This window comes from Protopterus annectens, chromosome 9.part0 (genome assembly GCF_019279795.1).
Source record: "Protopterus annectens isolate FY-2018-M chromosome 9.part0, PAN1.0, whole genome shotgun sequence".
Taxonomy (NCBI): Eukaryota; Metazoa; Chordata; order Ceratodontiformes; family Protopteridae; genus Protopterus; species Protopterus annectens.
Window position 1 is genome coordinate 733,361,388 of NC_056743.1, and position 22,867 is coordinate 733,384,254.

Here is a 22,867-nt window from a genome sequence, read left to right on the forward strand (position 1 = left end):
CTGGATTCCAAGCCAAGTGGCTTTGCTGCACTGCCCTTCAATCTTTTCTCTTGGATACATAGGATGTCCAGCCTCCTCCATATCATCATGTCATCCACTTCCAAGTTGCATCCTGTCAGTGAACTTGAAGTGTAGCAATTCTCAAGTTCATGTTTGGCAGGTTGATTGGTTTTATGTCCAGCTTTCACTCAACAGAGCTATCCACAGTTATCCAGGCTGGGCAACTAGATGCCAGCTGGCCAGTAGCTTATTGACCCAGGGCTGCTGGGCTTTATGGTGGGCACAAGGTCCCTGGCATAGGTCAGGTCCTCAACCCACTTATCATTGGTAACTACCAATGCCCGTTTGTCGACATTAGTCAACATGACCGGATCACTTACAGCCATATTTTACACCATCGAGTGGCTAGCTCTGCCATGGCACGCAGTCTGTGATCCATATTCCCCTATCTTGAGGATACTGTGCACCACAGTAGATGTCCAAAGCAGTTGGTCTGTACAACTCTTCCCCCATAGGGCACCATATAGAGTCTGTGCTGCTGCCCACAGCTCTGTTTATTAGTGAGTTTGATATGGAAACAGCATGTTTGTCGGAGGTGGGAGGAACCCCACAGAGACACAAACAGAACATGTAAACTCCAAACAGGCATTGATCAGAAGTCAGGATCAAACCTTGTACCTTGTGCATGGGAGGCGAAGACCTTAACCATTTTGACAACTGGTATCCACATACAATAATACATACAGCAGACATATATTTAGCATTTCACATTAGACAGGTTATTCTACCTACATATTACCACAGTTTACCTTATCTATAATTTTCAGCAGCTGCATGATTTCTTATTGCACAAGTTCCTATTGTACTGTATGATTCTCACATGAAATAGTAGGATGTAGTTAGTATAATATTGAACACTCATTACCATCTATGTATTGTTAATGTTTAGAATCCAAACTGCCTCTCATTTATTTGCACCAAAAGAGTTGACTGTCCCATATATTGTCAGTGTCTGGCTTCTGTGAGATTATTGCCACAGTTCAAGTCTCACTGCTTGGGGGAAGAAGCTGTTTCTGAACCTGGATGTTTTATAGCACACACTGTGGTATCTTCTGCCAGATTACAAGCATGTGAACAGTTCATAAGCAGGGTATGCAGGATCCTTGATTATTTTTGTAGCTCTGTTGTGACATCGTGCTATGTATAACTCTTGTACTGTTGGACATTTGGAGCCCGTTCTCTTCTGTACCACTTTCACTATCCTTTGTAGCGCTTTTTGGTCTACAGCTGAGCAGTTCCCATACCTCACTGAAAAGTTACACATTAGGATGCTTTCTATGGTACCCCCAAAGAAGATGGAGAGGATAGGGGATGGGGGTGGTAGACTTGCTTTCATCAGTCTCTACAGGAAATGCAGACATTGGTGAGCCTTCTTTACTATGTGACTGGTGTTTAGTGATCAAGATAGATATTCCACAATGTGATATTAAGGTCATGTAGTTGTTTTTATATCTGCACCCTACACTTTAAAGTTGTGTAGGCATATGCTAGTAACAGATGCTGAAGTTTTCATATACTTTTTTTTGTTTACATTTCAGAACACTGTGTCACAATGTGGCAAACAGTGGAAAAGCAAGTTCTCTCATGTAGACAATGACAGGACCTCCATTTCCATGACTGTCAGATACTCAGCCATGAGAAATATGAGCAGCCCTTTCATAGCAATGTCTGGTGGGATGGAGTTAATGGCATCAATGCTGTTAGTGGCCAGAACAGGGTGATTAAGTGAGATGTTGGAACACCAATATGATAAGTGCTGCAAAAAGTCAAGCTACCCACCTGGCACAGGAGTAGATAGTAAAGGGAGGGTGTCCTCCAACTAATCCAGCATAAACAGAAATAGAAGAATTCCTGGTATCTTTGCATGGGTGTCCAGATAGTTCCACAACCCAAGGTAGAGTCCTAGATCTTGCTGCAGAGCTGAGACAAGCACTCAGAGTATTTGTTGGTGCCGTACAAGATGGATATGTCTTAACATAGAGACATATCATAGCTCTCAACCTCTTAGAGCAAGAAATCTGGACAAAGCTATTAATAAAATTGGGACAAAGGTCCAAAAATAGGGACAATTTTTATTTATTGTGCTTACAAACTTAGAAAGTTGATGGAATAATAGGCTTTGCATTAGCATGAATTTTCTGAAGGTTATGAAGTCTGAAAACTCAGATGTCTGTCATTATTTTCTAAGTTCAATTTGGAAAAAATCTGAACATTCTGTGAAAATCTGTACAGTTCAGAGGTATGACAAGTATCTGCCATAAGAGATAAATGTCTAGTGAAGTACAACTTAAAGCATAACAACTTATTGTTGCAGGAACATCAGGGCTTTAGATGAAGGGGCCAGCAGTACAACATATACTAATTCTTAATTTCTATACCACTATATTATGTAGTACTTTTTCATTCGTTGGGCTTTAGGTATAAATGAACAGTCATACTTAGTTTGGGTGATTTGTTCTGTTTTTTCCACAGATGTGGTGTTACCATAGTTATACAGCTACCTGATGTTGGGGAACAGCCAAATCCTTGCATGATCAGGGGTTAGGGTGTCAGTGCTGGACACAGGCATTGTGATGTCCACATCATCCCATGGACATAGCTTTGCTGTCTGTACAACTCACCCCAGAAACCCAAGGAATCAAACAAGGACAAGAAGATGCAGATAATTCTACCTAAGAGGGATGTTTTCACCTACAGGACATTTGCCATTGGTTGTCACAAGCTCCACTGAGAAAGAAGAAGACATTGGTGGACATCATTCCAGTGGCCATGCAAGCCATAGATACCATCAACCATCCAAGCTAGGTGTGACCATGGCCATACCTCTCAACCTCTTAGCTCAAAAAATCTGGACAAAGTGTAAAATAATGGGGGAACAAGGCTCTTATAATCTTAGAAAGTTGTTGGAATAACAGGATTTGTCTTAGCATGCATTTCAGAAGGAAATAGGCTCATAGGTTCATAGGCAAGTATTAGGCTATCTGCCCGAGGGCATCTATAAGCCTAGCCAGAATGTGTTGGCTTTCGCCGCCCCCTTAGATTAGTTCCCTGTGCCTCTGTCCAGCAGAGCCATTAGTTCCCTGTGCCTCTGTCCAGCAGAGCCACTGCAGTGATCCCCGGGGCAAAATTTTCTGTTTCCCATCCACTCGTCAAGGTTTCTTTTGAAAAGTGCTAGTGAGGGGCTCTGCCTAATGTAGATTGGAATCCTGTTCCAAAGCATGGGGAGTCTCTGGGACAGGAATTTATTACTCCAGCATGTCCTATTTATTGTTGTGATGAGGTTTAGATCCCTAGAGCATGTGGCTCCTGGGAATTTGTTTTTTTTTTTAGGTGGAGCATGTCCATCAATTCTGGGTTGGACATGGCCTTGTATGTCAGGCAGAGATCACCTCCGAGTAAGCGGTATGCAACCGAGTACAGCTGGAGTTTCTTCAGTCAGGCTGCATAGGGCATCTGTTTGAGGCCAGTAATCCTCTTGGTGAGGTACTTCTGTGGTCTTTCCAGCTGTTGCAGGTGTCTTGTAAGGTACATCCCAAATGGGGCATTGTACTCTATGATGGGTCTGATGAGTGATGAGTAGAGGGGCACAATAACCTCTTTTGTTCTAGATGTAAACCCTTTTGTGATTAGGTGGGCCACATAGAAGGATTTTCTAACCAAATTGGCAATATGATTATCAAAGGAGACATTACTATCTACTTGGGTCCCCAGATCCCTTATTACATTTTCTGTATTTAGGGGACTCCCACGTATGTGGTTGTTTGTGGGTACTTTGTTTTTTCCAATGGGGATGACTATGCACTTTTTGGCATTTAGCTTGAGGCCATGATTTTGACACCAGGAATCCATCTCAGTGAGACCCTTCTGGAGGATGTCTGTATCAGCCAGAGAGTCAGTTATGGCCGCTGGTTTGCAGTCATCTGCGAACTTGGTCAGCCATAGTACCCCTGTGCTTGCCTGTAACTCTGAGAAGTATATACCAAACAGGAGGGGTCCTAGGACTGAGCCCTAGGGGATGCCACTTGTAAGTGGTTTAGAGTCGGACCTAGAGCCTGCAAGTCTCACTGTGTGGGTTCTATCCATGCGCAAACTGGCAACCCATCTCATGACATAGGGGTTTATGTTCAGGCTGGTGAGCCTGTCTATAATACCAGAATGGGGAATGGTGTTGAAAGCCTTTGCGAGGTCTAGGTAGGCTGTGTGGACCTCCTTTCCCTCATCTAAAGCCTTGGTAACTGTCTCAAAGAAGTCCACCAGGTTTAAGAGGCATGATCTGCCCTTAACAAAGCCAAACTGGATAGGGTCCAATGTTTGGAGGTTCCCAATGTCTCTGTTAATGAGTTCCATGATGATGCACTCCATAGCCTTGCAGAAAAGGCTAGTCAGGCTTATAGGGTGATAGTTCCTGGGGTCCGTTGTGGCTCCACCTTTGTGGAATGGGATAACTGTTACTGTGCGCCACTCTATGGGTACATAGCCAGTAGAGAGGCTGAGTTTGAACAGTGTGTTTAGGTGGGGGGTTAGTTCATTTTGGAGCTTGTGTAAGACACAGCCTAGGACATTGTCCAGTCCCATTGAAGCTGTGTTTTTGGCTTTGGATAGGGCTGTTTTACCCTGTGTGTCAGTGATTGCTGGGGCTCTACATTCTTCTGGTATGGTTATGGGCCCTTTAGGGGGTGAGAGTGGGTGAAGTTTGCACTAAACCTGTCTTCCAGAATGTTGGCAGTATCAGTCAGTTCAGTGTATTTTGTGCCATTCTGCACTAACTCAGAGCAGATCTGAGAGTTTCCACTTAGGTTCTTGACATAGCTAAAGAACGCTTTGTGGTTATCTTTGGAGTCCTTGGCAATTTTTCTTTCGAAGCTAGCCTTGGATGATTTTATTGATTGCATTGAGTAGCATTACCCTCAGTTTTTACAACAAAAACAAACCCAATTGCAGCATCCAAACGAAACTGTAAAACTGTAAAATTCCCCAAAGCAGGCAGAAGACAGCTCAATATTCAGCTAAATCCAAAAACTTGATGAACCAGTGTTTAGGTACAATTACTTGCTGGTTCATTAAGTTTTTGGATTTAGCTGCATATCGAGCTGTTACATTGTTACCCTCAGATTTTGGTTACTTGTGCTATTTACAGTGGTGGGTTTGTCTTTTGAGCCTTGCCTAAAAAAGGCACTATGGGGGTGGCAAAAGCCTTGGCCAGTATTCGAATGCTTAAGGATGACAGGTACAAGCCATCTCTTGCGAAGCAATGTGGCTTGTCGAGCATGTCATCCCAGGCAGACAGATACTGGATCCCCTTTGAATGACACCAGAAACTTAGCCAATTGTTGAAATTCATCATTTTTTTCTTTATACTGTGGCATCATTCTTGGTGAGGGCAGGATGCTACTCAGGGTCAGGGTCATACCGGCCTGGGCTACGTGATCAGAGAGCTCTTCCATGTCTCTTTTCATGTAGTCCAGGGAGTGCCTCAGGTCATTCACACCAACATGGACAATGACAGAGTCATATTTGTACTTGTTCTGGAGCGACCTGAGTGCTTGTGTTATGTGGCAGATCCTGGCACCCAACAGGCAGCTAACTGTAACCTTCTCCTTGTCCAGCCTAGTTAGTGGGACATCAGTGTGCCTGACTATAGAGTCACCTATTACTAGTGTGTTGGGTATGTTATTTTGCCTTAATGGCTGTGGTTGCGTGGCACACTAATTATGTGAAGTATGTGTTTAAAGGTTTGTGATGAGGTGTGGAGGTTGCTTGGATGTCTGCTTTGGAGGTCTCTGTTGCTTTTGCAGATTTTTATTTAGAGCTTCAGAGTATGTTTTCGTGTATTTATGTGTGTTATTTACCGGTGCTGATTTAGTAGGTCTATGTGAGACTGGTGGTGTGTTGCAAGTATTTCAATTCTCCTCTTGACTGTCAGTTCCAGTCTTGGGTTGAGAGAGCTTTGCCTCCAGTTTGGCTGTATAATTATATCTCTCGCATATATTAGTGTTTGATGGTAGGAGGAGAGGGTTGTTTGTGTACATGAGGCAGTTGTAACATTGCCTCAAAATGCCCAAATTCACCAGTTAGACTGGAGAGTACACCTGAAACTGCCCTTTGGACATGCCTGAATAGGTAAAGTGAGCTGTTTTACTGATTGGCTGGTAGGGACAAATAGAAAGCCTTGTCCTTCTGGACAGTATAGAGGGGGTATAGTGCTAGGGTTAATTAGTGCTTGCTATGAGTTTTGTACAAGTGCTGGACTGTGAAATGAATGGTTTGAGTGCTTAAGTTGAAAGTTTGTCTAGTTCCAAGGGAAAAATTGAAGAGTAGACTTCGTGGAGCTGGGAATAGTTTAACCCTAGCTAAAAAACCACGCAAATGCGGTTTTTATAGCAGGGAAATGCAAAAGATAGAAATTAGCCCAAAATGGTCAATAAACTATTAATGTATGGGGTAAAACCACTCCTCCAGGGGCAGATAGGCTGCCCAAAGCTCCCCTCTCTCACAGGTGAACAGAGAAACGGCCTTCTATCCAAGTAAGGTATGGGCAACACAGAAACTTGTAACACAGCCCTGAATTCAGCAATAACCTGAAAACTGGACTATATTAGTTCAGAAAGGCAGGAAACAAGTATATATATATATATATATATATATATATATATATATATATATATATATATATATATGTATATATATATATATATATATATATATATATATTTTTTTTTTTTTTTTCAGAAAATAATGCAGATACAATCAAAAAAACACTTTAAATGCACATAAATGGCTATCACACTTTAGTGTGTAGCCTACAACAGTTAAACAGATTATTTAAACACTAAAATGACTTAGTTCAAGTGCAGGCAGCAAATAAGTACAATATGTAGCAGAAACAAGCTTTTTAAATCACAGAAATGCTAAAAAATCGGCATTTTAGGCGAAATTAGTTAAAGACAGCAATAAAATGCAGAAAAATGATACTTAATCACTCCAAAGTCTCTCTTTTTCTATCTGCTGGTATAGAACTCTGCAGAACACCTGGAAGGCACTTGCTGAGCTGAATACAAGTGCAAAAAACTGCACAAATGCAGTTTTTATAGCAGGGGAAATGAAAGATAGAAATTAGCTCAAAATGGCCAATAAACTACTAACTTCTGGGCTACAGCAAACAAGGTACACAAATTTCAGAAAGAAATAAGCAGGCACAATAAGCCTTTAACCAGAAATACCCAGCTCAAAAGGACAGAATCTAGCCTCTCCTCCCAAAAGAGTGCAGACCACTTCTTAATGTAAAATAACTGGCCTGAAGCCCAAGTGCTTTAACCAGAACTAATGCGCTTTTAGAATAACAAACACTTAGCTTTCAGTCAGCAATTCCCAACTTAGAAGGATGTAAGCTACCTGTCCTGCAACAACAATGCAGTCCACAAACCTTCTTAATGTAAAACAACTGGTCTGAAGCCCAAATGAAGTCTGAAACTCAAATGTATGTCATTATTTAAGGAATTTAGTCCTTGGTAATTTGCCACAAAACAAAAAAAATTTATGAGGGACACACCAAACATATGAGGCAAAAATTTGAGCATTCTTTGAAAATCTGGACAGTTGAAAGTTATGACCATGGCTAAAACCCAGCATTCATGCAGTGCCATAATATAGCGACACACTAACACCAACTCAGGTATTCCTGAGCTGATAGGGATAGTACATAGTATGTATGTTAACTTGAGGTAGAGCATGGGCTATGCATGAAACATGATGGACACAGCAGGGCAGGGCATTTGCATGCAATAGGTGCCCTTTTGGAGCCAGACATAATGACCGACACACTTCCTGTGACTAATGCTCATGCCAAATCCTCCCATGGCATGAGCCACCACTCCCAGTCAAGGAACACTCCATCTACTAAGCATGCTGTGGATTATAACAATGGCCCTCCCAGGAGAATATGCTAATAAACAGGGACATGCATGGTCTATCCACACATCTCCTGTGGGTGCCCTGTCCTTGTCCACCAGATCATGGTACAGTGCTGCAACATCTGCTGAAGCTATGTCTCAGAAAACTCTCAGTCAGACTTCTTCACTGCCCACTTCCACACACTTATACAGCAATGAAGACAGCACCCCCTCCCTGGCCAGTCTACCACAGTCTCCCAGCCCACCAACATATGTCTGAAACATATATATCACAAAATATTTTGCTAATTAACCACAACACAGACGCATTTTCCCAATGAAGACACTTCCAACTGCGACACTCCCCACCTATGCATATGAAGATAATTGTGCCCGTCATTCTATACTTCTGTACCTGAGTAACCTATGGCTGATGCACAGTGGGGCCAGTCTATCCATGATAGAGCAGACACCCAAAAATCCACCACCTCAAAACATAACACATGCATCACATACTTCAATAAATCAGTGTGTCAAACAATCACAGCCCTTAAGGCCAAACACCATGCCTGATACACTAGTAATAGGTGACTCTATAGTCAGACACGCTGACATTCCGCTTACCAGGCTAAACAAGGAGAGGGTAACGGTGAGCTGCTTATCAGGAGCTAGGATCCGCCACATAACACATGCACTCAGGTCACTCCAAAGCAAGTACAAATATGACTCCGTCATTGTCCATGCCGGCGTGAATGACCTGAGACGTACCTCCCTGGACTACATGAAAAGAGACATAGAGGAGCTCTCTGATTATGTAGCCCAGGCTGGTATGACCCTGACCCTGAGCAGCATCTTGCCCTCACCAAGAATGATACCACAATACAAAGACAAGATGACCAGCTTTAATAATTGGCTCAAATACTGGTGTCATTCTAGGGGGATCCAATGTCTGTCTGCTTGGGATGACATGCTGGACAAGCCACGCTGCTTCACAAGGGACAGCTTGCATCTGTCACCACTGGGCTTCCGGATATTGGCTAAGGCTCTTGCCTCGCCCATAGTGCCTTTTTTAGGCAAGGCTCAAATGACAAACCCACCTCCTTAGAAAACAAAAATGGAAAAAAATTAAGGGTAATGCTGCTCAACGCCAGAAGTCTAAATCTCAAGATGCAGGCTCTCGAAGCACTCCTCAGTATGGAGGACATCGATGTCTGTGCAGTAACTAAAGCCTGGTTCAAGGCTCCTGAGACCACCCCAGCGCTACTAGGCTATACCTCGTATCATGCTTTTCGGCCCCAAAACTCGGGCCAAACCAAAAAAGGAGGGGGAGTGTCCATATTCATTAAGGACACCCACACCTCCAGGTTAGTAGCAACACATGAAGCATCAGAGACCATCCAGGTGCAACTAACCGTAGGCAAAACTGCTATACAACTGGTAGCATGTTACAGACCACCCTCCCAATCTCAGGAACCCCACTCAGCCTTCCTGAAGACATTGGAGGATATGAATGTCTCACCAAACACCATCATATTGGGAGACTTCAACTACCCTAACATAGACTGGGTGCATTATTCTAGCCCAAACACCCTAGCCCAAAGGTTCCTGGAATTCATAAATTCAAAAGCAATGGAACAGCTAGTCACCTCTCCCACAAGGGGAGATAATATACTAGACCTGATCATCACAAACATGGGGACAAAGTGCTCCACACCGGAAGTATACCCTTCACTAGTGAGATCTGACCACAAACTAATCACCCTGGATATACATATCCCACCTCCAGCCCCAACACAAAAGACTACAGTGAAAAACTTCTCAAAAGCCGACTTTACACTTCTTAAAACTGAGATGGTATCCTTTAAGCCCACTGGGACAGTGGAAACCACATCCCACAATGCAGAATCCTTCACAAATGCTTTCTACGGACATCTCCAAGAATGCATGGATCATGCAATCCCAAATAAAACCAAGACCCTCTCCACCAAGGGCAGGCATCCTGTCTGGTGGACCCCAGCAATAAACAAATTGTATAACAAAAGAAGGAAGCTACTGCACGACAGAGCAAAATCCCATAAAGAGAAGGCATCTCTGATCAGCACTAGTAGAAAGCTACGTTCTCTCATAAAAACATCCAAGGCCAACTTTGAGAGAAAAATCGCTATGGACACTAAAGATAACCACAAGGCCTTCTTCAGCTATGTTAGAAACCTGGGCAGAAACCCTCAGATATGTTCAGAGTTAGTTCACAATGACAAAAAATACACTGAACCCACAGATATTGCCAACATTCTGGCAGACAGGTTCAGTGCAAATTTCTCCCCTCCCTCACCCCCAAAAGAAGAAATACTTATCCCAGCTGAATGTAACCTCCCTGTCATCTCAGATGTCCAGGTGAGAACCGCCCTCAGCAAAGCTAAAAACACAGCATCAATGGGACCTGACGGTATCCCGGGTTGCGTGTTACGTGAACTCCAAGAGGAGCTAAACCTGCACATAAAAATGCTATTTAACCTTAGCCTTACTACAGGATATGTACCTGAAAACTGGCGTACAGCAACAGTAGTCCCACTCCACAAAGGAGGCACCTCTACTGACCCTGGTAACTACCGCCCCGTAAGCTTAACCAGCCTGGTCTGCAAAGCTATGGAAAGAATCATTATGGAACTAATAAACAGAGACATTGGGGACTTACAGACACTTGATCCCACCCAGTTCGGCTTTGTAAAAGGCAGATCCTGCCTTTTAAACCTGGTTGACTTTTTTGAAACAGTCACTAGAGCCATTGACGAGGGCAAAGCAGTCCATACAGCCTACCTGGACTTGGCTAAAGCTTTCGACACAATACCCCACTCTGGCATCATAGACAAGCTCAACAGCTTAAATGTAAATCCATATGTCACAAGATGGGTGGCAAACTGGCTAAAGGATAGAACCCATAAAGTCAAAATCGCTGGAGCCATATCAGACTCAACGCCAGTGACAAGTGGTGTCCCACAGGGCTCTGTCCTGGGACCTCTCTTGTTCGGCATTTATTTCTCAGATGTGAAAGCAAACATGGGAGGGTTGTGGCTGACAAAGTTCGCAGATGACTGCAAACTAGGTGCCATAGTCGATACACCAGCTGACACATACATCCTACAGAAAGGCCTCACTGAAACGGACAACTGGTGCCGGAGTCATGGCCTTAAACTAAATGCCAAAAAATGTATAGTCATCCCCTTTGGGAAAAACAAAGTGCCCACAAATTATCACATAGGCGGTAACCCACTGAGTACGGAAAAAGTAATCAGAGACCTGGGGACCCAAGTCGATAGTGACCTCTCATTTGACACCCACATTGCCAAAGTGGTTAGAAAGACTTTCTACCTTGCCCACCTTATCATGAAGGGATTCACATCCAGATCAAAGGAGGTCATTGTGCCCCTGTACTCCTCCCTTATCAGGCCCATGATTGAGTACAGTGCCCCATTTGGTATGTACCTCACCCGGCACTTGCAACAGCTAGAGAGACCCCAAAAGTACCTCACCAAGAGGATCAAGGGTCTCCAACATATGTCATATGCTGGCAGACTAAAGAAACTCCAACTCTATTCAGTAGCATACCGCCTACTCAGAGGTGATCTGTGCCTGATGTACAAGGCCATGTCCAATCAGGAATTGATGGACATGCTCCACCTCAAAAAAATCCAAATCCATCAGAACCACGAGAGCTAAAGATTTGAACCTCAGCACAAATATGAATAGGACATGCTGGAGGGACAGATTCATAACTCAGAGACTTCCCATACTCTGGAACAGAATCCCAGTTCATGTTAGGCAGAGCCCCTCACTGACTCTCTTCAAGAGAAATCTTGACGAGTGGATGGGAGATCGTAGGTTTACCCCAGGGGTCATCTCTGTGTCACTACTAGACAGAGGCACAGTATTCTAAATCTATTCTGTACACTTTTGTACCATTACATGGGGTGGCGAAAGCCACATCACTATGGCTAGGCTTATAAATGCCCCAGGGCAGATAGCCTAGTACCAAACTATGAAACTATGAAACATAACCTGTGCATTGGTTTGCATTCATTATTTTAATGTACTGTATAACAGTTTATTCTGGCCCATAGTTATGAACCACCCACTACCTCTTACCCAGTAACACGGCATGCGGTACCCAGATGCCTGCATTTGGCATAGTCTTTCTCTGCAGCCAGCTACTCCACAGGCTCTTCATCAGGCACCTTCTTCAGTGATGAGTATGGTATTTTCTCCGCCTCCTGAATGTGTCTACCTGACTATAACTGCTTGTATATAATGTTGTTACACAATACTGTACAACCAAAAACATCTTAGTGCATGTTGCAGGGTCATACAAATAGGCCCCCAATAGACATATCCAGACAACGAAACCTAGAACTGAGGAAATGTAGTTTTCCACCCTTAAGGGTAGTAAACACTTTCCTTAAGGAAGGGAAAACCAAAAAAAGGGAAAACCAGTTGTATAGGAAAGATAACAGTGCTAAAAAAACTGTTGTCATAAATACTAATGTAAGATCCATGTAAAAGATCACTTTGCATTCCTATTAAAAACAAGAAAACAGGATTCAAGCTGGCATTGCTTGTTTAACCCACAGTTTATTAAGTAAAACCAAAGATGAGCACTTTCACTCATATCAGAGCATCATCAGATCAGATGAAGACAGAGAAGCAAGTCTTCAGCAGGCCAAGCACATGCTTAACAATAATATGGGTCCATAAAAGGGCATAGTTGTACCCATTTTCTGCCATGGTCTGGGAATTTATGAAAGGTGTACTAAGCTCTGGCTCCAGCATACATCTGACACCACCAGCAAAGATATCCCTGGGTAAAATCATCCTGCACAAACCACTGATATTAGCTGCATCCGTGCCATATGTGGGAGTCACTGGCAATGCATGGGTGGCCTGCAGGTATATTGCATAGTATACCTTGTGCATTGCAGAGCACCTGGCAGTTCATAGAGTGAAACACCTAACAGTTGATACACTGTTATAAATCATCATTATATGCATGAAGTTACAGCAGAGCAGACACTTTCAAGAGGAGGTGAGGTCTTTATATAAATGTGGGTGCAGTCTATGTACCCTAGTACCTCGGGGGAAATGTGTTCTGTCATGAAAAGTCTGTGCATTGTTGGCTTTCTTCTGTGCGGTACATGGAAACCACACACACTCACTCACATACTGTAATATGGCATCACAAATCTGGTGCAGCAAGCTTGAGGCAGATGTCTGGGATACACCCCACCACATCCCCTGCTGGTCACTGCAATATCCTTTTAGCTAGTATTCTTAAAGCAATACATACCTTAGTAACCACAGGAATAGGTATTGAATACAGCCCTCGGGAGTACTATGAGGGTGAATCAAATCAACCCATTCCTGCATGGTGCTGCTGTTGTCAACACAATAGCAGAGCACAATGTCAGTTTTGTAGAGTGCATGACATGTTAAGCACTGATGAAGGCCATGGCACCAACATATAACACAGTGACTAATAGTAGAGAGAGCAACCTACTGCATATACAGATTTAATAGTGCAGTGGATAACCATATATGTTTTCATAATCTGTCTATCATAACTCCACATTTTATCTGTGCAAAACAGCTCTAGAGTTAGCATCTTGCAGAATCACACTGCCATATTGTTCACCCTCATATGCATATGTGAGTACCATAATTTTAATATTTTTTATTATTACTATGTCATTATACCACTGTTTGCATATTATGCAGGTCATGGAATTTCTTGGGTTTTCTCACTCTCAATCAGCCCCACCCTGAGCACGGAATCTTTTCCCCTTAAAATTGCTTACTATGACAGAACAATTTCTGAATCCTGAGACTTGTCCCTTATCATCCAAAAAATTCAGTATCTTTATTTTAATGCTATATCAACATTCAGAAAGCTATTCTTGCTTCTACTAGATTTCCTAGGTTTCTGAAGTTATTCATTGTTAGATCGTTGTTAGATTTTGCTCAACTGTTACATTAAATTACATAATATTGCCAGCAAAAGTAGAAAATATGCCTACCCTACAGCTTTTGCCCTATCTTCCTCATCCTTCACTGATTCATTTTTAGTTTTGAAAGCTTCTATTTATTCACTATCCAAAACTCAGTCCAGAAATGCATTCCAAAAGTCCACTACACTCACCATGGTGCAGAACTTCCTCAAGTCCAGATCAGTTTGTTTTATTTACAAGGCACTCTTTCCCTCCCTTTTTCTTTATTCTCATTCATTCTCTCCTTTGAAAGAAAAAATCATAATGTTCTGTGAGCCGATAACATGATTTCATATCTCTTCTGAGCTCCTTTCTCAAAAACTCCTGTTCACTTAGCCTTTACTCATATTCTAGAATAACCATCCATCCTCATAATTTGGTTTGAGTACAGTACTGCAAACATGACCTTACAAGTATGTGTGTAATGTCAAAACTGTTAATCAGTTTCTGGATTCTATCTCTTATATTATACTCTGCTGAATCTTGGCCACAGCCATGCTGCACTGTACCGGATGGTCTGCTGATTCATTAGTTACTACCTGCAGATATTTCTTCTGTTCATTCTGATTTAGGTCGATCTTCTTCTTCTTAGCCTATACTTTCTTCCTTGATTAGTACTTTTAAAATGAATAAGACTACATTTATCTGATTTGAACCTCAGTTACCAACTTTCTACCCATCATAGTACTAACCTCTGTGGAGCACTGTAGTGTAGGGGTTGTACTAATCTCTGTGTAGCACTGTAGGGTATGGTGTAGTATTAACCTCTATGGAGCACTGTAGTGTAGGGTGTAGTACTAACCTCTGTGGAGCACTGCAGTGTAGAATGTAGTACTAAACTCTGTGGAGCACTGTAGTGTAGGGTGTAGTAATTACCTCTGTGGAGCACTGTCGTGTATGGTGTAGTACTAACCTCTGTGAAGCACTGCAGTATAAGGTGTAGGACTAACCTCTGTGAAGCACTGCAGTGTAGGACGTAGTACTAACCTCTGTGGAGCACTGCAGTGTAGGACGTAGTACTAACCTCTGTGGAGCACTGCAGTGTAGGGTGTACTACTAAACTCTGTGGAGCATTGTAGTGTAGGATGTATTACTAACCTCTGTGGAGCACTGCAGTGTAGGGTGTAGTACTAAACTCTGTGGAGCACTGTAATGTAGGGTGTATTACTAACCTCTGTGGAGCACTGCAGTGTAAGACATTGTACTAACCTCTGTGGAGCACTGTAGTGTGGGACATTGTACTACCCTCTGTGGAGAACTGTAGTGTAGGGGGTAGTACTAATCTTTGTGGAGCACTGTAGGGTACAGTGTAGTACTAACCTCTATGGAGCACTGTAGTGTAGGGTGTAGGACTAACCTCTGTGGAGCATTGCAGTGTAGGACATTGTACTAACCTCTGTGGAGCACTGTAGTGTAGGGGGTAGTACTAACCTCTGTGGGGCACTGTAGTGTAGGGTGTAGGACTAACCTCTGTGAAGCACTGCAGTGTACAGTGTAGTACTAACCTCTGTGGAGCACTGTCATGTATGGTGTAGTACTAACCTCTGTGGAGCACTGTAATGTGGGGTGTATTACTAACCTCTGTGGAGCACTGCAGTATAGGACATAGTACTAACCTCTGTGGAGCACTGCAGTGTAGGGTTGAGTACTAACCTCTGTGGAGCACTTCAGTGTAGAATATAGTACTAACCTCTGTGGAGTAGGACGTAGTACTAATCTCTGTGGACCACTGTCATGTAGGATGTAGTACTAACCTCTGTGGAGCACTGCTGATCACTGTTATATCACAAGGAGTAGAACCGATCACAACCATTTTTTGTGAGATTGCACCTATTAGAGTAATCACTTGCCCAGCTATAATAATTTGAGCCTTTTCATTTGTCGTTTTATGGGAACTTGTCAAAATGCCATTTTAAAATCAACATTATATCCCTGAAGATGAGTTTAACTAACTCTGGCATGGTCTTGTCATTGAACTAGGTGGTCAGATTAATCTGACAAGGCATTTTGATCAGAAAATCATTCTGGATCAGATCTTGTAGACAGATGTTTTTTTAGGAACAACACTGGTCTTTCTTCAAGATGTTTATCATCTGTTTTCTGGCCACTAGTATCAGACTTATGGATCTGTAATTCCCACAGCTAAGGTTTCTACTTCCATTACATACTACAGCCTTCTGATATTTCTTGGCAATACAGTGGTCAACATATGACATAAAAATACCTTCACTTGATTTCACTCCAACCAACTTTTAATAATCTTTGCTGAAATTAAATTTATGTTTAGCAGCATGCAGTCAAAACTTGGTCAATTTTTTATAGTAACAGCTTGTCTTTGTTAAACAAATTATGGGTGTTTGTGTCAAAAGGTTGGGAGTGTGTCCTAATGGTTAAGGTGTTTGCCTTGCAAACACAAGGTGCAAGGTTTGAGTCTCAGAAGGCGTAATTGGCTAGGCTTAAAATGGCTACCAAGGGAAGTTAGCTTAGCACTAATCTATGATCCTATGAACCTAAAAGAATGATAATTGATAGTATCACACAGCTATACTGCACTTAATAATAAAGTACTTAGGCGACATCATTTAGTGACATGATAAGTTGAGGTGGATTTCAGCAGCAGGAAAAGAATGACAAGATACTAATGTCACAGGCAGAGAATATAATCTACTCTTGAAACTGCTGTAAATATTCATGCCTGTGTTTATGATAAGCTATTTCACAATATGGCAGCAGCAGTTGGGAATTCCTATCCTTCTTTACTTGTGAGGTCCTTGGAGTTGTTCATAGTCATTAAGCTACTGTCGGTGTAGCTCTTTTTCAACTCCTCACTGGTATCAGCCACTTCAGTTTCTTCAGTGACCTGCAGCAATCTTTTCTTTGAGATACCTGCAAGATAAATCTACAAATCCTGTAGTACTGTCGGAAGTCCTAGAAACACCATTGGGCAGAAGAAGGTGGGGCCTTTATTTCTAACTGTGAAAGGAGCACTGCTTTCTTTATTAATATTTATGTTATAAGGATAAGGTATGAGTTTGTTCTAAAACAGGTGTTTACAGATATTTTCAGTTGGCTGATTATACTGATACCCTTTTCACTATGATACTAGGGTCTAGCCAAGGAGCCACATATATAAAACACTGTAGTTTCAAGTGACATGCTGCATTATACTCCAACCTTTCAGTTCATGGAAAGACAGGCTAACCAGCCTATGAGTACCAAAGTACATAATCTGAAAATATGACTCCATGACTAAAGTTTGATACACTCGTGTTTAAACCTAAAAAGTGCAATCAGTTAATCTTGAACTCACAGTGAAACAGCAACAACTGAAACTCATTTTACCCCACCACACATACATCCCCGTTACATATACTAACTCTCAGATCACTGGATCTTGTTCAAAAGTAAATTTTCTAAGATACTTCAGTCTTAATCTTTAAATACAAATCAAACAATCATGAATTTGTGATGACATATCATAGTCTTGATCATTAATGGCCTACAATTAGGCCTTGAATTCAGAAAATATTTCCAATATATTGTGCATCCTGCCACACGTCTCAGGAACTTCATCTCTGTCACTTCTAGCTTTCTCAACTACAAAGCCTTTGGCATTCTTCTGTCACACATTACCCTTGATAGTTTGTGTCAGTTGGTTGTAAAATCAGAGGATGCAGGAGGTTGATGATGATGATTCCTAGATAATTGTGCTCCTGCAGACAGCCAACAAAATACCCAAGCCCACTTTACTGTGTAAATGTTGATTATTTTTGTGTTGGTATTTTCCGAAGGTACACATACATTGTGATAAAAGGGTCTGTCTTTGTAAAGCAAGTCAGCAGAAAGTTGTACCCAGCATTGTCATTTAGTGCCAGTACCTCAGCATGCCACAAACCCAGCTGACTCGTTAGTGCACAAAAAATATTTTCACTTGAGCTTCTAACATCTGCGTCCATGTGATACAGTTATAAAACAAAAATAAATTAGCATTGTTATTCAGAGTTATTGAAATACATTGAAGGGTGGAAAACACATACACAGTGTACTAAAATGCAAGCATTTATGTGTCAGTTATCTTGCTCCCTACACAGCACAAGTTGTGGTACCATTATGTAGTAATACAGCAGATAAAGTTAATATTTATAGAGGTGGAATCTTTATTCAGTTTGAAAAAAAGAGATGCCCAACATTTTAGTCTCCCAACCACTTTCAGAGAGCTAGATTTCTAGACACCAATATATAATTTAAGTAGTGTACTTTAATTAAAGGTCAATTAGATGAGTAATTAAAGACTACTAAACAGTGCCAGTGATCGATATTAATGCAGTGTATGAATAAATAAACATGTAATCAACACAAATGCACATAATATCAATATAAATAAGCTAAAGGCATCACTTTAACCTGTTTGAGACTTTGCTTTCCATTTTCTGTATTAAATACCCTTCATTTTTTCAATTTGTTTTCACTACACCATTCTATAAGTTTTTTTTTTTTAGTTTTTAAGGAACATTGATTCCATTTCCAAAAGTGATAATATTATTAAGCAATAAATCTCAAGGAAAAATGGGGTATTTATATTTGACAGCATAGATTATCTTGAAAGTAAAGTCTATTGAAGGTAAGCCAATATATTATTAGTAAATCCAGGTCTCCTGCACTTCAACTGAATTTACTGCTATTTAAAAATGTATTTAAACATCAAAAAGTCAGTTTATTGTTTATATGACTAAATTATAGAGAATTGTTGAAGTTGTAGAGTTCTGCATAAAGCCATTCTGAGTGTGTACACTCAAGTGCCTGGGAATGATAGTCATTCTGTAGATTCTATAGATGAATGCACTGCAGTTCTTTTCATAAAACAAACAAACAAAAATGGATGTTGCTTTCCCATTGCACATTCCGCTAGATTTAAGGAAACTCAGAACAATGTTAAAATGAATTTACTAAAAAGGAGTGGATTAGTATTATGGTCTGATTGCTTTGAAAAAGGAAAACTTAAGTCCATAGAATATTTAATGAAAGAATATAAATTGGATGAATTTGCTAACCAGTTAATGTTATCCATCAGTAAGAAATTAAATGAATTTGTGGATAATGAAAGAAGAGGAACAGAACACTATTTCTCCATTATATGAATATATGAATGCTATTATTGAAGGTAAATTGACCTACAAAGGAAGCTTGTCCAGTTTATATAAGTTGATTATAAATAATAATTTTGATCAAAATTCTGGAACTTTTTAGACAGTAGTGGATTGATTGACTCAATAGATGGTAAGAATAAAAATGTGTTACTTAGTCAAACTTAAAGTTGATGCTGGAAAGCTTTTTTTTATTTAGAAATGTATACATAGAATGTTTATTATTCCCTATAAAATTTCTAACTATAGCAAAATGACTTCTTCAGTTTGTTGGAGATGTAATAATGATGTAAAAACTAATTGGATAGACGTGTTTATGGACTGTGTAAAATTAAATGTATACTGGGAAGAAATCAATATGTTTTTTAAGGGATTGTGGTCTGGTAATTGTTCTTTAACTAGAATAGTAATGCTAATGAATGTCTTTGGTTCTCTTGGCAGTTGCCAGAAAAGTTATTACAAAAAATTGGAAGCCAAAGTCAGTTTCTACATTCAAATTTTTTTAAAATTTAACAGCAATACTATGTAAAACTGAAAAAGAAGTGTTCAGCATAAAATCTATAAATCATACTAAAACTTTTAGTGGTTGGGATAACCTCAGAATGTTGCTATTTATGTACTAAGACTCTTAATGTGTTAATTGTATAAGATTACCTTGATGAGTGAATGTATTCCTGTCACTGTATAACAATATGTGATGTTGAATTTCTTCCTTTCTGTATGTATAATATAAATATGCTAAATTAATAAAAATTTTCTTAAAAAATGGATGTGTTAGAAGCGAGGGCATATGTTTTGTTTTGTTGGTTGGAGGGGAGGCTGTGTTTGTCACTTTTTTTCTTTAGTTGAAATTGTTACAATTGCTGGACGTGATATGGTTATCTTAATGTTGGAAAATTCAGACTTTGTAGTAGAATCAGAGTAACTGTGAATTTTGAACTTTACTGGCTGCTCACTTCCATCAGATATATATAATATTTTATACCTACAACGACAGCCAACCAGTCAGATTTCAGGAATGACAGAACTGCAGCACCAACATCCTCTAATTCGTTATACAACCCAGAACTGTTCACAAAGACGTGGCATACAAATCAAAGGAAATCAGGCCTATATGACTTAGAAAAGGCTACATTAGTAGTGTTCACATGAAAAACGGATGAGGTTGCAACTCATTCATCAAAACTCTACAAATTTCACCTCATCAGTCTCAGTTCCTGGTGAGAAATCATCAGCACTGTTTCTACTACAGCATTAGCAATAACTGCAAATGTTTTGCAGTTTTTACTGTTCTCTGTGGTTATTTTATCATGGTGTGGATGGGAGGAGAAATGGCATAGGCATTATCCTGAAGGAACACTATGGTAAGAGTGTTTTGGAGGTGAAAAGAGTGTCAGATAGAGTGATGTTTATGAAGCTGGAAATTGATGGTGTAATGATGAATGTTGTTAGTGCATATGCTCCACAAGTTGGGTGTGCGATGGATGAGAAAGAAAAAGTTTGGAGTGAGTTGGATGAAGTGGTGTTGACTGTACCCAAGGGTGAGAGATTGGTGATTGGAGCAGATTTCAATGGGCTTGTTGGTGAAGGGAACAGAGGGGATGAGGAAGTGATGAGCAGGTATGGTGTTAAGCAAATGAATGCAGAAGGTCAGATGGTAGTGGATTTTGTGAAAAGGATGGACATGGCTGTGATGAATACGTATTTTAACAAGAGGGAGGAGCATAGGGTGACATACAAGAGTGGAGGAAGATGCAAACAGGTGGATTATATCTTATGTAGAAGGGCCAGTCTGAAGGAGATTGGAGACTGTAAAGTGGTGTCAGGGGAAAGTGTAGTTAGGCAGCATAGGATGGTGGTTTGTAGGATGACATTAGTAATCAAGAAGAGGAAGATGAGTGTGAGGGCAGCACTAAGGATCAAATGGTGGAAATTGAAAAAGGGTAATTGTGAGGTGATGTTCAGGGAAGAGTTAGGACAGGCACTTGGTGGCAGTGAAGAGTTACCGACTAGCTGGGTAACTACAGCAGAGCTAGACCCTGGAGAGGTGGAGATATGCTCTACAGAGAAGAGCAATGAAGGTCAGCAGGACTAAGACAGAATATATGTGTGTGAATGAGAGGGAGGCTAGAGGAATGGTGAGGATGCAGGGAGTAGAGGTGGTGAAGGTGAATGAGTTTAAGTACTTGGGATCAACAGTTCAGAGTAATGGTGAGTGTAGAAGAGAGGTGAAGAAGAGAGTACAGGCAGGATGGAATGGGTGGAGAAGAGTGTCAGGAGTGATTTGTGACAGACTAGTACCAGTAAGAGTGAAAGGGAAGGTCTACAAGAGGGTAGTGAGACCAGCTATGTTATATGGGTTGGAGACAGTGGCATTGACAAAAAGACAGGAGTCAGAGCTTGACGTGGCAGAGTTGAAGATGTTAAGATTTGCACTGGGTGTGATGAGGATGTACAGGATTAGGAATAAGTATATTAGAGGGTCAGCCCAGGTTGGAAGGTTTGGAGACAAAGCCAGAGAGGCAAGATTACGTTGGTTTGGACATGTGCTGAGGAGGGATACAGAGTATATTGGGAAAAAGATGCTAAGGATGAAACTGCCAGGTAACAGGAAAAGAGGAAGGCCTAAGATAAGGTTTATGGATGTGGTGAGAGAGGACATGCAGATGGTTTGTGTGACAGAGCAAGATGCAGAGGACAGGAAGAAATGGAAACAGTTGATCTGCTGTGGCGACTCCTAACGGGAGCAGCCGAAAGAAGAAGAAGACTGTTCTCTGTGGTTGTGCAACCATGCAGTTAGTCAATATAAGTAAGGGTGGTTTGAGAGCAACATGGGGGTGCACGGGGTTATCCTCTACAGAAAAAGTGTTTTATCATGCTTTACATCTGGAAGATGCTATGACCATCTCACATATCCAGTTGTAGCTTCACTGGGATGTAAATTGACAGTTCATGGTGGAACCCTTCATAAATTCATTAAACTTAATTTCTTCCCTTTCCATGATGCTATATTCTATTTTATTTAATGAATATATTCATTTTTATTTGTATTTTGTAGACAGGAAGTCTGACTCAGGAAAATGTATTTTTAAAGGAGACTAGAAAACTTTACACTGTGTATAGTACCAGCTAGATTTATCTCCTAAATGATATAAATGTGGTACACAGATGAATAAAATCATGGCCAAATAGAGGCAATCAATATCAATACAGCCTTATTGTCTGTATAATACATATAATTAAAAACAAATAGCAGTTCAGGACAACTGATTAGCTGTTAGTGTTGTATGAAAGGTTAACATACAGACAACAAGGCAGAGACAAGAGATGTTTCTGCAACACTGGTATAGATATCTAAAGTATATTGCATGTAGTATTATTAGCTTCCAAGGTCAACATTTAAGCAACTGTATGTAATATTTTAAGGTACATATTATTCAAAGCCACTGATGAATTCAGGGACACTAGTTCAGTAGCCAGTCTGCAAATAATCATGGGAGTCTATTACAGACAGAAAAACTGATGATACTGTGGTCATGTTCCACAGTACTATTACATGTTTCTGGGAGACTAGTGGTCATTCTTCTAATAACCAAAGCACATATGGGGTAACCATTTGACATGGCATAACTAAGACTGCTGAGTTCCAAAATGTGTAGACTGAAAGCCTGAAAATATGGAATTACATATATCAAGTCCAAGACTACAATTTTTTAGAGCATTTCCTTTTCTCTGAGGG